Source organism: Symphalangus syndactylus, chromosome 6 (assembly GCF_028878055.3).
Source record: "Symphalangus syndactylus isolate Jambi chromosome 6, NHGRI_mSymSyn1-v2.1_pri, whole genome shotgun sequence".
In the NCBI taxonomy this organism is placed as follows: domain Eukaryota; kingdom Metazoa; phylum Chordata; class Mammalia; order Primates; family Hylobatidae; genus Symphalangus; species Symphalangus syndactylus.
This window is the reverse complement of record NC_072428.2, coordinates 53450711-53466082: the sequence shown is the minus strand read 5'-3', so window position 1 is coordinate 53466082 and position 15372 is coordinate 53450711. Positions and strand designations below refer to the sequence as shown.

At 38.0% G+C, this 15372-nt stretch overlaps 1 protein-coding gene and 1 pseudogene across 3 annotated transcripts in view; one reads left to right on the top strand and one right to left on the bottom strand.

Annotated features, from left to right (window-relative positions):
• The window catches only part of FCHSD2 (FCH and double SH3 domains 2), a 342640-nt gene that overhangs the window by 214465 nt on the left and 112803 nt on the right, over positions 1-15372 (top strand). The window lies entirely within an intron of this gene.
• On the bottom strand, positions 11796-14766 carry LOC134736894 (large ribosomal subunit protein eL15-like; annotated as a pseudogene).

The window sequence follows — 15372 nt, the reverse complement described above, 5'->3', positions numbered from 1 at the left end:
AAACTGTAAGATCCTGTTTCTTCACCTGTGGAAATAAGGTGAACAATATCCTTTTCATGAATTGTAAATATGTGTAAGTGCCTGGCACATAGTAGGTGTTCTGTAAGTATTCATTTATCTTTCTTCCTTCCCTTATCTTCCACTAATCCATATAACTTAATGTCTCATCTCTACCAATAAGCTCTTATGTATCTTAACCAAATTTTCTTACCAAAATAGTTAAACTTAGGCCAGGCATGGTGGCTCATATCTGTAACCCCAGCACTTTGAGAGGCCAAGGCTGGTAGATCACTTGAGGTCAGGAGTTCGAGACCAGCCTGGCCAACATGGTGAAACTTCGTCTCTACTAAAAATATAAAAATTAGCTGGGCATGGTGACACATGCCTGTAATCCCAGCTATTCAGGAGGCTGAGGCAGGAGAATCACTTGAACCCGGGAGGCGGAAGTTCCAGTGGGCCGAAATAGTGCCACTGCACTCCACACTAGGTCACAGAGTGGGACCCTGTCTCAAAAAAAAATAAATAAATAAAAAGTCAAACTTGGTGAACACAAGCAAAGAAAAAAGTGTATGGAATTGTTTTTGCTCTAAAAATATTAGAGACTAATATTAGATTAGTGTTTTCCTTTATAGGCCATATATATCTTTCTGGTATTAAGATAGAGAAGAGAGAGTTGCTTCATCTGAGTGACCAAGCAAGACCAATATAAGTTAAAGTACACAGGGAGTTTCCAAGCATTAAACTCATGGGTGCTCTTCCTATCTAATCTTGTCTTCATTTGGTAAGACATATGCAGACATACCATGAAGCTTCAGGGAATTTTTGATTCTTGCCAAAAATAAAAATGCCCTGAAGTGTGCCTGTTGAAAATGCCAACATGTAGATTCTGAAAGTTATCTTGTAAGTAAAAGAAAGAGTACAGCTGTTACAGTATTCTTGTCAAATAGGATTTTCCCTAAGTTTTATGGGAGTAAGGACTTTCTCTACTATACTGAACTCTAGCCTCATTTCCTCAGAAAGCATGATTGATCTCAGTTAGATATTAAGAATTTATAAAGAGATTGTGAAAGAGTAAACCTCAAATCAATGGGAAAATAACAGATTATAAAAGTCATGACATTGAGACTCTTAGGAAGAAAAATTTTGTTTCTTCCATCATACCAGGCCAAAGTAGTTAGAGGTTTGTTAAAGATAAATGTAATAGAGAAAAACATAGGAGAATATTTATCTGATCTTAGCGTAGGGATGAGATTTTTAAGGATTCTAGCAAAGGCAAGCACTATATGGGAAAATGGTGATAAATTTTACAATCCCACAGTTCAGAAATGTATAATAATAACACCAAAGCAAACGTTTATTAAGCTAAATGCCAAGCCTTGTAGTAAGTGCTTTACATATAAGTCAGTGCCAAGGTTGAGAAACTCTGCCCTAGAGCTGCGTGATCTGTAGCTCTCGTCTGCTGTGTTATCATATGCCAGATGTTTTGTCATGGTGTAACAAGGTTTACCAGCTTCCCAATCTGCAGCATCTGTTTCCTCACTGCTTGCAACTCTGCCACTTAACAGATGCCACCTATATTAGTTTTTTTGTTACAGCAAATATCCTACACCAGATACTAATCCTGTATTAATTAGGATAAAGGCTAAACAATTAGAATAGGGAGACCCAAAATGCAGTGGTTCACAAAAGGTAGATGTTAATTATTTCTAATACTTTTAGAAATAGGTAGATAGGTAGCATTTGCCTCATGAAGTTATTCAGAGACTCAGATAGCAGGGTAGTCCATCAGTTTCTCTCATGGCCTGGCTGGACCTGTGCCATTGATTTATTTGAGTTCTAGCCAGTGGATAGGGGAAAGAGAGCATGGAGAAGACACACCTATTCTCTTAAGATCTAGTCCTTAAAGGAGCAAATGTTACTTCTGTTCACAATGAATTAGAGAGAATTAGTCACGTGGTCAACCTCACAGCAGGTATGGGGGCTAGGAAGTGTAGTCCCACGGCATGTGCCCAGGAAGAAAAGGATAACATTTGGCAGACAACAACAAATAGTTTCCACCGCAACCACTACCTGTGCTGCCTCTAAATATCTGAGAAGCCAAATGATAATGTGGGAGTTAAGTATTCTTATAAATGAAAAATTAAAATATCCTAAAAGAAATAAGTAAAAACTATAAATTCAGTTTTAAAAAGGGAAATACAAAAGACGAGTAATCATACATCAGTAGCTGATTGTCAACAAAGGTACTAAAACAATTCAGTGGAGGAAAGAATAGTCTTTCAACAAATGGTACTCGCACAACTGAATATCCACATGCAAAAAGAATGAAGTTGGACCTCTACCTCACAGCATATATAAAAATTAATTCAAAATGAATCAAAGACTTAAGAGCTAAAATTATATAAAACTCTTTGAGGGAAAAAAAAACGCAAGTCTGTGTTAACTTAGAATAGGCAACAATTTCTCAGATATCACCAAAAACACAAACAACCAAAGAAAGAATAGACAAATTGCAGAAATAAAAACTTTTGTGCATCAAAGGAATCTATGGAGAAAGTGAAGACAACCCACAAATGGGAGAAAATATTTGTAAATTACATATCTGAAAAGGATTTAATATTTAGAATATGTAAAGAAGCTTTACAATTCAATAAAAACACAAATGACCCAGTTTTTTTTAAAAGGGCAAGAATTTTAATAGACTTTTTTCCCAAAGATGAGTAATACCTTTATTCATTAGGAATATGCAAATCAAAATCACAATGAAATACCACTTCACAAGCGCTAGGATGACTAAAATTTTTAAAAACAGAAAATAACAAGTGTTGGTGAGGAGACGGAGAAATTGGGTGAGAATGTGAAATGGAAGAGCCATTGTGGAAAAACTGTGATGTGAACATTAACATTTGGTGGTTTCTCAAACTATTCAACAGAATTGTCATATGACCCCGAAACTCCACTCTTAGATTTATACCCAAAAGAATTGAAAACAAGTGTTCAAGCAAAAAGTTGTGTACACAAATGTTTGTAGCAGCATTATTCATAATAATCCAAAGGTGGAAACAACCCAAATGTCCATCAACTAGTGAATGGATAAACAAAATGTGGTATACCCATACAATGGAATATTATCAACCATAAAATTGAATGTAGTACTGATTTATGCTACAACATGAATAGACCTTGAAAACATTGTGTTAAGTGAAAGAAGCCAGACACAAAAGGCTATATTGTATGATTACATTTCATTTGTCCAGAATAGGCAAATCCATAAATGTAGAAAGTAGATTAGTGGTTGCCAGGCACTGGGGGAAGAGGGCACTGACTACTTAATGGGTATAAAGTTTTCTTTTCTTTTCTTTTCTTTTCTTTTCTTTTCTTTTCTTTTCTTTTCTTTTCTTTCTTTTCTTTTTTCTTTTCTTTTCTTTTTCTTTCCTTTCTTTTCTTTTCTTTGTTTCTTTGAGATGGAGTTTTGCTCTTTGTTGCCCCGGCTAGAGTGCAGTGGCGTGATCTCAGCTCACTGTAACCTCTGCCTCCCGGGTTCAAGTGATTCTCCTGTCTCAGCCTCCTGAGTAGCTGTGATTACAGGCACCCACCACCACGCCTGGCTAATTTTTGTGTTTTTAGTAGAGACAGGGTTTCACCATGTTGGCCAGGCTGGCCTTGAACTCCTGACCTCAGGTGATCTGCCTGCCATGGGCCTCCCAAAGTGCTGGGATTACAGGCATGAGCCACCACGCCCAGCCAGGTTTCTTTTTGTGGTGATAAAAATGTTCTGGAATTAGATAATAGTGATGGTTGTGCAACTTTGTGAATATACTAAAAGCCACCGCATCGTATACTTTAAAACAATGAACTTAATGGTGTGTGACTAATATCTCAATAAAAAATAAGACTAGTGACTGTGAAAATCTAGCATCCCACCAGTAATCAAAGAAATGAAAATTATGCCGGGTGCGGTGGCTCACACCTGTAATCCCAGCACTTTGGGAGGCTGAGGTGGGCAGATCACGAGGTCAGGAGATCAAGACCATCCTAGCTAACGTGGTGAAACTCTGTCTTAACTAAAAATACAAAAAATTAGCCGGGCGTAGTGGCGGGCACCTGTAGTCCCAGCTACTCGGGAGGCTGAGGCAGGAGAATGTTGTGAACCCGGGAGGTGGAGCTTGCAGTGAGCCGAGATTGTGCCACTGCACTCCAGCTTGGGCGACAGAGCGAGACTCCGTCTCAGAAAAAAAAAAAAAAAAAAAAGAAATGAAAATTATGACAATGTTAATAGTATCCATTAAAATGGTAAGTTAAAATTTTGTTAATACACTCATATTCTATTATTGATAATGTAAATTGATACAGTCGTTTTGGAGGACTTATTGGTAATATGTATCAAATGCTTTAAAATAAACTATACTCTGTCTCAGAAATTATGTTGTAAGAATTTATTCAAAGGATATAATAAATATCTATTATGATATTTGTCTACATGCTTGATGATTACAATGAGATTAAAAATGGAAAGCAACTAAAATGTTGAAAAATGAAACATTCAGTAATTTTGAAGTAATTGAAATGTTTCATAATAAGCAGCCAATAATTTATGATATCCAATGGCTGGGCACAGTGGCTCACGCTTGTAATCCCAGCACTTTGGGAGGCTGAGGTGGGTGGATTGCTTGAGTCCAGGAGTTCAAGACCAGCCTGGCCAACATGGCAAAACCCCATCTCTACTAAAAATACAAAAATTTGCCAGGCCTGGTGGCACACACCTGTAATCTCAGCTACTCAGGAGGCTGAGACAGAAGAATTGCTTGAAACCCGGAGGTGGAGGTTGCAGTGAGCCGAGATCGCGCCACTGCACTCCAGCCTGGGTGACAGAGTGAGACTTCATCTCAAAAAAACAAAACAAAACAAACAAACAAAAAATGTATGATATCCAAACGGTGTCATAAAAATTATGTTGTATAAAATTATACCATTATAGTGCCATGGAAAATGTTAACACTGTATTAACTGATTAAAATGAGAATCATAAATAATAGGTAAAATATAGTCCTGAATTTGTTTTTAAAGTCTGTTTTATAAGTTAATGTTCCCATATTTATGTGAGATTACCTGTGATTTTTGTTTTCTTTGGATTTTTCTGTATTTAATTTTCGTTATTGAGCATGTATTCTGTAATCAGAAAATTATGTTTTCAATATTTTTTTTAACTAATGATTTTAGCACACTAATTTATAATCAGAAATCCACGGACTAACTTTTGGGAGATTTAAAGTAAGGGCTGTTCCAGCAGAATGTGCTGGAGGATGGGAGTTCCTATATGTCCATTAGGACCAGCAATATAGTGGTGTGGCTATTAATCTTTCATTATAATATACCCATTTCTTGCCAGACTTGGTGACTCTGGTTGATTAGTTCATTGCTTAGAATAAGATCTTGTTGTCAATTCCTATGTGAGTCAAGTAAACACTGACTTTGGCTTTAGTTCTAGTCAGACAACTTGTAAGTGTGTATCACAAGTCAGAGGGGACACTAAATGGGAGAGCATAAGTGGATTTTTGTAGATCAACCATTGTTGTGGGAAAACCTCTTCAGTTCTGCTCCTCTTGGCCAGATGTGGGCCTGAGTGTGAGTCTGGATAAGAAGCGTTCAAACTTCTCTTGTGACACGCTGCATTTCTTACCCAGGGGAAGTTTAAATAAATTTAAACATAAAACCTAGGTCTTCCACTTGGTTTAAAGCCCTTAAATAAGAAATAAGATATATTGGAAAATGCTTTGTACCTATAGCATTGTTGTTAAAAGATGTTGGCGCCATGGGGCATGCAGCTGTTAAACCAGAGTGACTCCCAGACCCAGTGATGTGAGTCTCATTTTCTTGGACCTGAATCTCACCTGGGGCCTGGGAAAGCAGGCTGGGACACAAGGAGAATAGCTCTTGGGTAGCTGGGTGAGCTATTGCATAGATGGCTGCAAAGACTAGTCCCACAAAGAGGAGCACGTGGTGCTGCCTTGTTGGCAGGCAGTCATTTTTGTCCTACATCCTTCTGAGTAGTCTTGTGAATATGAATGTTTACTTAAGCTTGAAAAATTTCCCTGGGCATTATACTTAACATCTTGGGACTCAGTTTCCTGCTCTGTAAAATGAGAATGTTGTCTACCTTAAGAGTGGTTGTAAAAAGTACAGTTACTGCACAAAGCTCCTAGAATATAATAGATATTCTGTAAATGGTAGCTATTACTCTGTTTATACCATCATATTTTAAAGGTAAAATATGCTAGATGCTTCCACAATACCTATTTTACAGACTTGCATTAGAGGATATTGGCAGGTATTGACATTTTGAGCATTGTAACTATTGACCGTGTAATTGTCTAGTTTTTTTTATTATACTTTAAGTTTTAGGGTACATGTGCACAGTGTGCAGGTTAGTTACATATGTATACATGTGCCATGTTGGTGTGCTGAACCCAGTAAGTCGTCATTTAACATTAGGTATATCTCCAAATGCTATCCCTCCCCGCTCCCCCACCCCACAACAGGCCCCGGTGTGTGATGTTCCCCTTCCTGTGTCCATGTGTTCTCATTGTTCAGTTCCCACCTCTGAGTGAGAACATGCAGTGTTTGGTTTTTTGTCCTTATGATAGTTTGCTGAGAATGATGGTTTCCAGCTTCATCCATGTCCCTACAAAGGACATGAACTCATCCTTTTTATGGCTGCATAGTATTCCATGGTGTACATGTGCCACATTTTCTTAATCTAGTCTATTGTTGTTGGACATTTGGGTTGGTTCCAAGTCTTTGCTATTGTGAATAGTGCCACAATAAACATATGTGTGCATGTGTCTTTATAGCAGCATGATTTATAATCCTTCAGGTATATACCCAGTAATGTAATGGCTGGGTCAAATGGTATTTCTAGTTCTAGATTCCTGAGGAATCGCCACACTGACTTCCACAATGGTTGCACTAGTTTACAGTCCCACCAACAGTGTAAAAGTGTTCCTATTTCTCCATATCCTCTCCAGCACCTGTTGTTTCCTGACTTTTTAATGATGGCCATTCTAACTGGTGTGAGATGGTATCTCATTGTGGTTTTGATTTGCATTTCTCTGATGGCCAGTGATGATGAGCATTTTTTCATGTGTTTTTTGGCTGCATAAATGTCTTCTTTTGAGAAGTGTGTGTTCATATCCTTTGCCCACTTTTTGATGGGGTTGTTTGTTTTTTTCTTGTAAATTTGTTGGAGGTCATTGTAGATTGTGGATATTAGCCCTTTGTCAGAGGGGTAGATTGCAAAAATTTTCTCCCATTCTGTAGCTTGCCTGTTCACTCTGATGGTAGTTTCTTTTGCTGTGCAGAAGCTCTTTAGTTTAATTATATCTCATTTGTCAATTTTGGCTTTTGTTGCCATTGCTTTGGGTGTTTTAGACATGAATTCCTTGCCCATGCCTGTGTCCTGAATGGTATTGCCTAGGTTTTCTTCTAGGGTTTTTATGGTTTTAGGTCTAACATGTAAGTCTTTAATCCATCGTGAATTAATTTTTGTATAAGGTGTAAGGAAGGGATCCAGTTTCAGCTTTCTACATATGGCTAGCCAGTTTTCCCAGCACCATTTATTAAATAGGGAATCGTTTCCCCATTGCTTGTTTTTGTCAGGTTTGTCAAAGATCAGATAGTTGTAGATATGTGGCATTATTTCTGAGGGCTCTGTTCTGTTCCATTGGTCTATATCTCTGTTTTGGTACCAGTACCGTGCTGTTTTGGTTACTGTAGCCTCATAGTATAGTTTGAAGTCAGGTAGCATGATGCCTCCAGCTTTGTTCTTTTGGCTTAGGATTGACTTGGTGATGCGGGCTCTTTTTTGGTTCCATATGAACTTTAAAGTAGTTTTTTCCAATTCTGTGAAGAAAGTCGTTGGTAGCTTGATGGGGATGGCATTGAATCTATAAATTACCTTGGGCCGTATGGCCATTTTCACGATATTGATTCTTCCTACCCATGAGCATGGAATGTTTTCCATTTGTCTGTATCCTCTTTTATTTCACTGAGCAGTGGTTTGTAGTTCTCCGTGAAGAGGTCCTTCACGTCCCTTGTAAGTTGGATTCCTAGGTATTTTATTCTCTTTGAAGCAATTGGGAATGGGAGTTCACTCATGATTTGGCTCTCTGTTTGTCTGTTTTTGGTGTATAGGAATGCTTGTGATTTTTGCACATTGATTTTTTATCCTGAGACTTTGCTGAAGTTGCTTATCAGCTTAAGGAGATTTTGGGCTGAGACGATGGGGTTTTCTAGATATACAATCATGTCATCTGCAAACAGAGACAATTTGACTTCCTCTTTTCCTAATTGAATACCCTTTATTTCCTTCTCCTGCCTGATTGCCCTGGCCAGAACTTCCAACACTATGTTGAATAGGAGTGGTGAGAGAGGGCATCCCTGTCTTGTGCCAGTTTTCAAAGGGAATGCTTCCAGTTTTTGCCCATTCAGTATGATATTGGCTGTGAGTTTGTCATAGATAGCTCTTATTATTTTGAGATACGTCCCATCAATACCTAATTTATTGAGAGTTTTTAGCATGAAGGGTTGAATTTTGTCAAAGGCCTTTTCTGCATCTATTGAGATAATCATGTGGTTTTTGTCATTGGTTCTGTTTATATGCTGGATTATGTTTATTGATTTGCGTATGTTGAACCAGCCTTGCATCCCAGGGATGAAGCCCACTTTATCGGCATATGTTGAACCAGCCTTGCATCCCAGGGATGAAGCCCACTTGATCATGGTGGATAAGCTTTTTGATGTGCAGCTCGATTCAGTTTGCCAGTATTTTATTGAGGATTTTTGCATCGATGTTCATCAGGGATATTGGTCTAAAATTCTCTTTTTTTGTTGTGTCTCTGCCAGGCTTTGGTATCAGGATGATGCTGGCCTCATAAAATGAGTTAGGGAGGATTCCCTCTTTTTCTATTGGTTGGAATAGTTTTAGAAGTAATTGTGTAGTTTTAACTCCATGTCCTGCAATAGAAGTTAAAGTTGGCAGCATCACAATGAATAATGATTAAACTCTGAGTATTTGTCAGTTTATCTTCATCTGTTCTTAGTGTAGTAGTTTACAAGATTTGTACATGCCTTAGAACAAATACTTATAGATATGCTAACTGAAACTTCTTGCAGTTGATGAACTAATAAAATATCAAAATATAATGTTTATGTATCTTATTCAGCAAGTATTTCTTGAATAAATACTAAGTGTGAGGTATCATTCTGAGTGCCTTAGTGAAAAAAACAGCCAATATAATTTTATATTTTAAATATGTAAAACATTAAAACATATATGTTCAAAAGTCAAATAGACTGACCCAGGGAATTCTCACTTCCAACTCTGTGCCCTTCATCTCCTTCTCACCTGTCATTCTCTTCAATTTCCTTCCCTTTCATTAAAGCTATTAATAAATAACCAAGGTAATATGAAGTTCACATTACTGTTTTCCCATAATCCATACTGTTCTGTGCTGCCTTATTCCTGATTCAGTGTCTCACTAATCCTTTCCTACTCAAATCTCTCCATCAGGCATCTTGGAATTCTATTCAGTAGTCCTCAGTTAATCCTAACTATAGTTGAATTAAGTAGGTTGAAGTTGAAATAAGTGTTAAATGTAGATAGTAAATATAAAAGTCAGGGCTGAGCAAGGTAGCTCACGCCTGTAATCCCAGCATTTTGGGAGATAGAGGTGGGCAGATCACTTGAGGTCAGGAGTTCGAGACCAGCCTTGCTAACATGGGGAAACCCCATTTCTAATAAAAAGACAAAAAATTAGCCAGGCATGGTGGCACGTGCCTGTAATCCTAGCTACTCGGGAGGCTGAGGAAGGAGAATTGCTTGAACCCGGGAGGCGAAGGTTGCAGTGAGCGAAGATCACACCATTGCACTCCAGCGTGAGCAACAAGAGCAAAACTCTGTCTCAAAATAAAAAAAGAAAAAGTCAGTATTAATGAATTTGTGGTTAAGCCAGGCATGGTGGCTCACACCTATAATCCTAGCACTTTGGGAAGTATGCATCTGTAGCCCTAACTACTTAGAAGCCTGAGGTGGGAGGATTGCTTAAGTCCAAGAGTTTGAAGCTGCGGAGAACTACGATCATACCACTGCACTCCAGCCTGGGTGATAGAGCGAGACCCTGTGTCTAAAAACAAAACAGTGAGACATGATTTCACATCCTCTAGGATAGCCATAAAAAAATAAAATAAAATGAATAGCATATTCTATAGCATGTTTGTCAATACTTTTTAATTTTAATAAAGTATGTATTTTCCGTTTGATTACCAAAGTACCAAAAGAAAATTTGAAAAGTATGGAAAACCTAAAGATAAATTTAAAATAACTTCACATTGTAACAGTAAACCACTCTTACTGTCATCTTGGCATATCCTTCTAATCTTTCCTGTGCACGTATTGCATATACATGTTTCAAAATTGTTATACACGTAAGTCCTTTTCTTTTTTCACATAAAATACATTCTGAGCTATTCCTGCCAGTGTTAGCCCATTTACATTGCTTTAAAGAAATACACGAGGCTAGGTAATATAAAGAAAAGAGGTTTATTTTGGCTCACCGTCCTTCAGACTGTACAGGGAGCATGGTGCTGTCATCTGCTTCTGGTGAGGCCTCAGGAAGCTTACAATCACGGCAGAAGGCAAAGTGGAAGCCCGCATGTCATATGGCGAGAGATGGAGCAAGAGAGGAGGGAGCTGCCAGGCTCTTTTAAACAGCCAGCTCTAGTGTGAACTCATAGAGTGAGAATGCTCTCATTACTGTGAGGACAGCTGCAAGCCATTCATGAGGGATCTGCCCCCCATGACACAGACACCCCCTACTAGGCCCACCTCCAACATTGGAGATCACATTTCAACATGAGATTTTGAGGGGACAAAACATTCAAACTGTATCACTGCCTTTACATGTTACTTGAAAATGTGATTTTAATGACTGCATAGTATTTGATCATATTAATGTGCCATTAATTTTCTTACTCTTTTTTTATGCTTTTATAAAGATTTTTTTATGCTTTTTAGTGAAGGTTCTTTTTTTTACAAATCTTAATACACATCTTTGATAACTTCCTTAAGATATCTTTTTTTAAAGCTGCATTCCCTGGTCAAAAACAAAGGTTGGTTAATACTTTTCATTTGGCTAGCTGATTGCCTTCCAAAAAGATTATATCAGTATACACTTCTGAAAGCAGTGTATGAAAGTGCCTATCCTTGCACCCTTGTCAAAACTGTGTTTTGTATTTAAAGAAACGTACATATATGAGCAACAATCTGGATGAAGGTAAAGAAATCTTAATTTTTAATTTTTTGCTTACTAACAAATTGAACATTTTTATTCATGTTGTTTAAACAACTCTTCTGACTAGTGATGAGTTAAAAGAAAGAATAGATCAATAAAAGAACAAAACAGTTAATGATAAAGTAATAATAAATAATATATTAATAGAGTTGGGAGTCTATTTTATACTAAGCAAACTGACTTCCAACATAATTTATAATTTGTATTTTTATAAATATAAAAATTATATAAATTATAATTTAAGTATAGTTTTTATATCTTCTTAGATTCTATTTTGGACATGTGGGATTCAGTGACTGTTAGCAAAGGTTTTTATTTGAGGCCATTCATTAATTCATAATTTAACAAATATTTACTGTCATTCTATGTGTCATTTACTGGGGACACAGTGAACAAGACTCATGTGGCCTCTGGTCCCTTGAAGGAGAATAAAAATATTAAAATAGCTTATTTATTTTTTTTGACTGTCCTAAATTGTTTATTAGGTATGAATTTTACAAACTTTACTTATGTTAGTGGTAACGGTGGAACTGGAGAGTTTTGCGCCTTCTCTAAGCTGCCAGGCAAGAACCACCAATAGCATGGTGGAACTTATGGTCTTTCCAAGCCCATGGCTCTTTTGGCCTGTAGATGTCAGCCCACGCATCTCCCTGTGCTTGTAGACTGGTTTGGTGATCCATTGGGTGTCAGGATTTCTTCTGATAGCTTTATGGAGTGGATCAATGAGGATAACCTCAAAAAATTTGTATGTGTAATCTTCACCAACCCAGTAAGAATTCAGGATTCTAAGAGCCCCACAGGGGCATCCAGCTCACTACTCTGCAACTGACTGAAGGCTTCAGGCAAACTTTAGCTGGTTAACACCATGATGAACAGGCTTGCCGTTACTTGCACCCTTAGGAACTGGGCGTTTTCGGCCACCACGGTGAACATGAATCCTATATATAACGTAATCTTGCTTGGCCTTGAAGCCTGGTCGGCACGCTTTATCAGGCTAGGTGGGGCGGGGAGCCCTGTGGAGAGCAGAGAGCTGGTGGTACTGCCAGCAGCTGACCCTCAGAAGAAAGCGCATGACATGAGACTGCTTCTTGCTCCATAGCTCCTGGATGTGCGGGTATGTACCCATCTTGGCTTACCTGATGGCTACTGCCAGACAGAAAGGAAAATAGCTTATTTACTGACTATTTATTGCCACATATTATACTAACCTCATTACATATATTATTTCCTTTAATATTAAAACAATATTTGGTAACTGCACTTTAGAGACTAGCATGTTTCTAATCAAACCTGTTTACATCAACTAAAATACTAACATGCTTTATAAAAGGCCCTTCAGTATTGAAAGTGTAGTGCATTTGTGGTAAGCATAATATAAACACACAAAGCCCCATTTAGATATTGTGAGGCTTTCAGTATTTAGAATCTTGGTAGTGATGAGTTTAAAAGGCTAAGGATGATGGCAAAGCTGATTCCAACTTGGGGCTGAATTTTATTTGTTCTGCTTCTATGGAATTAGACCTGAGAGTCACCTATGCTAGGTTACAAATGCCTTTTCAATTTTGATTTGCTTGCATTTTCTACACAGGCTGTAACATTGCCGCATAAAACACTAGGGGCTCTTGCCAGAGGGGACTGTACAAGCAGTCCACAGATGTTCTCGAAGAAACTCCCTGGAAATTTACTACTCGGTTATAGAAAGAGCCGTCAAGGCCAGGCATGGTGGCTCATGCCTGTAATCCCAATACTTGGGAGGCCAAGGTGGGCAGATCACTTGAGGTCAGGCGTTCAAGACCAGCCTGACAAACATGGTGAAACCCCATCTCTACTAAAAATACAAAAATTAGCTGAGTGTCTTGGTGGGCATCTATAATCCCAGCTGCTCAGGAGGCTGAGGCATGAGAATCACTTGAACCCAGGAGGCGGGGGTTGCAGTGAGCCTAGATTGTACCACTGCACTCCAGCCTGGGCGACAGAGCGAGACCCTGTCTCAAAAAAAAAAAAAAAGAAAAGAAAAGAAAGAGCCATCAATCGTCTTCATAGATTTCCTATAAGCCAGAGAATTTTCTCAGTGATCAAATTCTAACTGAGAAACTGAAATGTATTCATCAAACAGGCAGCTTTTAACATCTGAATAAGTCTCTATAACTCTCTAGAGAAAATTAAGTTATAATTGTAGATACCATTAAACTGTGGAACATGGAAGTTGAAACTTAATTTTTGTTTAATAATTTAAAAACCATTCCTTAGAAAGGTTTTTGAGGCCCAATCTGTTGCAGCCACAGTCTTACCGACTGGGGGAAAAATGCTTAGTTATAATTTTTAGGGGGGAATTACTGTCATGCTGCTGAGAAATGGATCCTGTCTTTTTTGACCTTCCTTCCTTCCTGAATGTCCTCTGCTAATGTTTTTTCTGTGATTCAGATACTGCCGAGCACAGCACAAGTTTTTGCTGGAAATTGACTTTAGAATGGACGTGTGAGTGTTTATAATAAGGAAGCAGATTCTTTTTTTCATAGGCTCTGTACTTGAAAGATTTATTATCCTGAATAACCATATACCCCCAAAAAAGTACAGTTTGGCTACTGTATTAAAATTTGAAAATATCCTGCATTACATGTTTAGTAGCTCAGAGGCCACTTTTATTAAATGTAAAGACCAAAACTTCTGTGACTCTATCCTTACTATATTTTTTTAGAAAATATTTATAATCTTAAACCAGCTTTAGAGTGCAACTCAAAAACCATTTTAAAACCTAATGAATTAAATTATTAAGAAAACAAAAATCAAAATGATAAATTAGTCTTGGGTTAGCTTGGATAACTATTTTTTTCAGTAGTTTAGAACTGAACTACTCTGTTAATGAAAATTGTGACTAATGTAATTCTGAAGGACTTTCAAGACAGGTTCCTCTCCACTGTTTGTGTAGAATACGAGTAAAAGAATGATGAAAATTGACCCTCTCCGGACAAACCTATAGAGACTTCCACTACCTGCTAGAAGATGCCTAAGCTTCTCCATCTGGTGAGATGCTATGATCTGCTCACCTCTCATTCAGTCAGGAAAAGGACACCCTGCAAATCCCTGACTTGTTTTGCTGGCTGTGGGCACACCTAGACACCAGCAAGGAAGAGAATAGAAGGCAAATTCTCCCCAAACCGGCTACTGCTTTGAACACCCTTAACTGTCCTAGACCCTTTTTGTCTCGATCTTTGAAACTTTCTCAGTTCTTCCAGCTATGCCAGGTTTCTTGAACTTCTGCTAATAGCCTTGTCTAATAGTATCTACTGGCTGACATTAAATTCAAGTATAAATCTTGGAATTCAAACTCGAGAATCACTTGAACCCAGGAGACAGAGGTTGCAGTGAGCCGAGATCGTGCCATTGCACTCCAGTCTGGGCAACAAGAGCAAAACTCCGTCTCAAAAAAAAACAAAAACAAAAACTGCTTCATAATCCGGATAATACTGCCCCAGTCTTAGCTTCAGCACTCTTCATTTATTTACCTCAGGTAACTAAATTCTGCCATTGAGCGTGCTGGGGATGTATTTCCCTACCTGGAATGCTTTCCTCCTATCTCAATTCATGTCATCCTTCTTAGACATACTCCTTAGAGACTCCAGCCAGCATTATTCTGTTGTTTCCCTTACCATTCAGACATAACACTTAATTCTTATTTTAGATTATATTAACAGCTACATCAGTCTTTGTTTCACATATTTTATCTTATGTTCTGTATTTCCCATGGTGCCTAGCATAATAACTGGGTGCACTCAGACATGATTTCCTATAGAAAATCATTTTTAAACCTCATGTTTGTGTAGGTGCCTCTCTTCTAGCACCCTGTATAATTGAAATTATCCTGTGTTACATGTTTGTTTCCAATGCTTGCCCAGGTTCTCATGGTTATGTATTCAAAAGCACATATACAAACACAGAGTTAATGCTTAGCATAGTTCTTGTCACAGAGTAGGTTATGAAAAAATATTTTGGCCAGGCGCGGTAGCTCATGCCTGTATTCCCA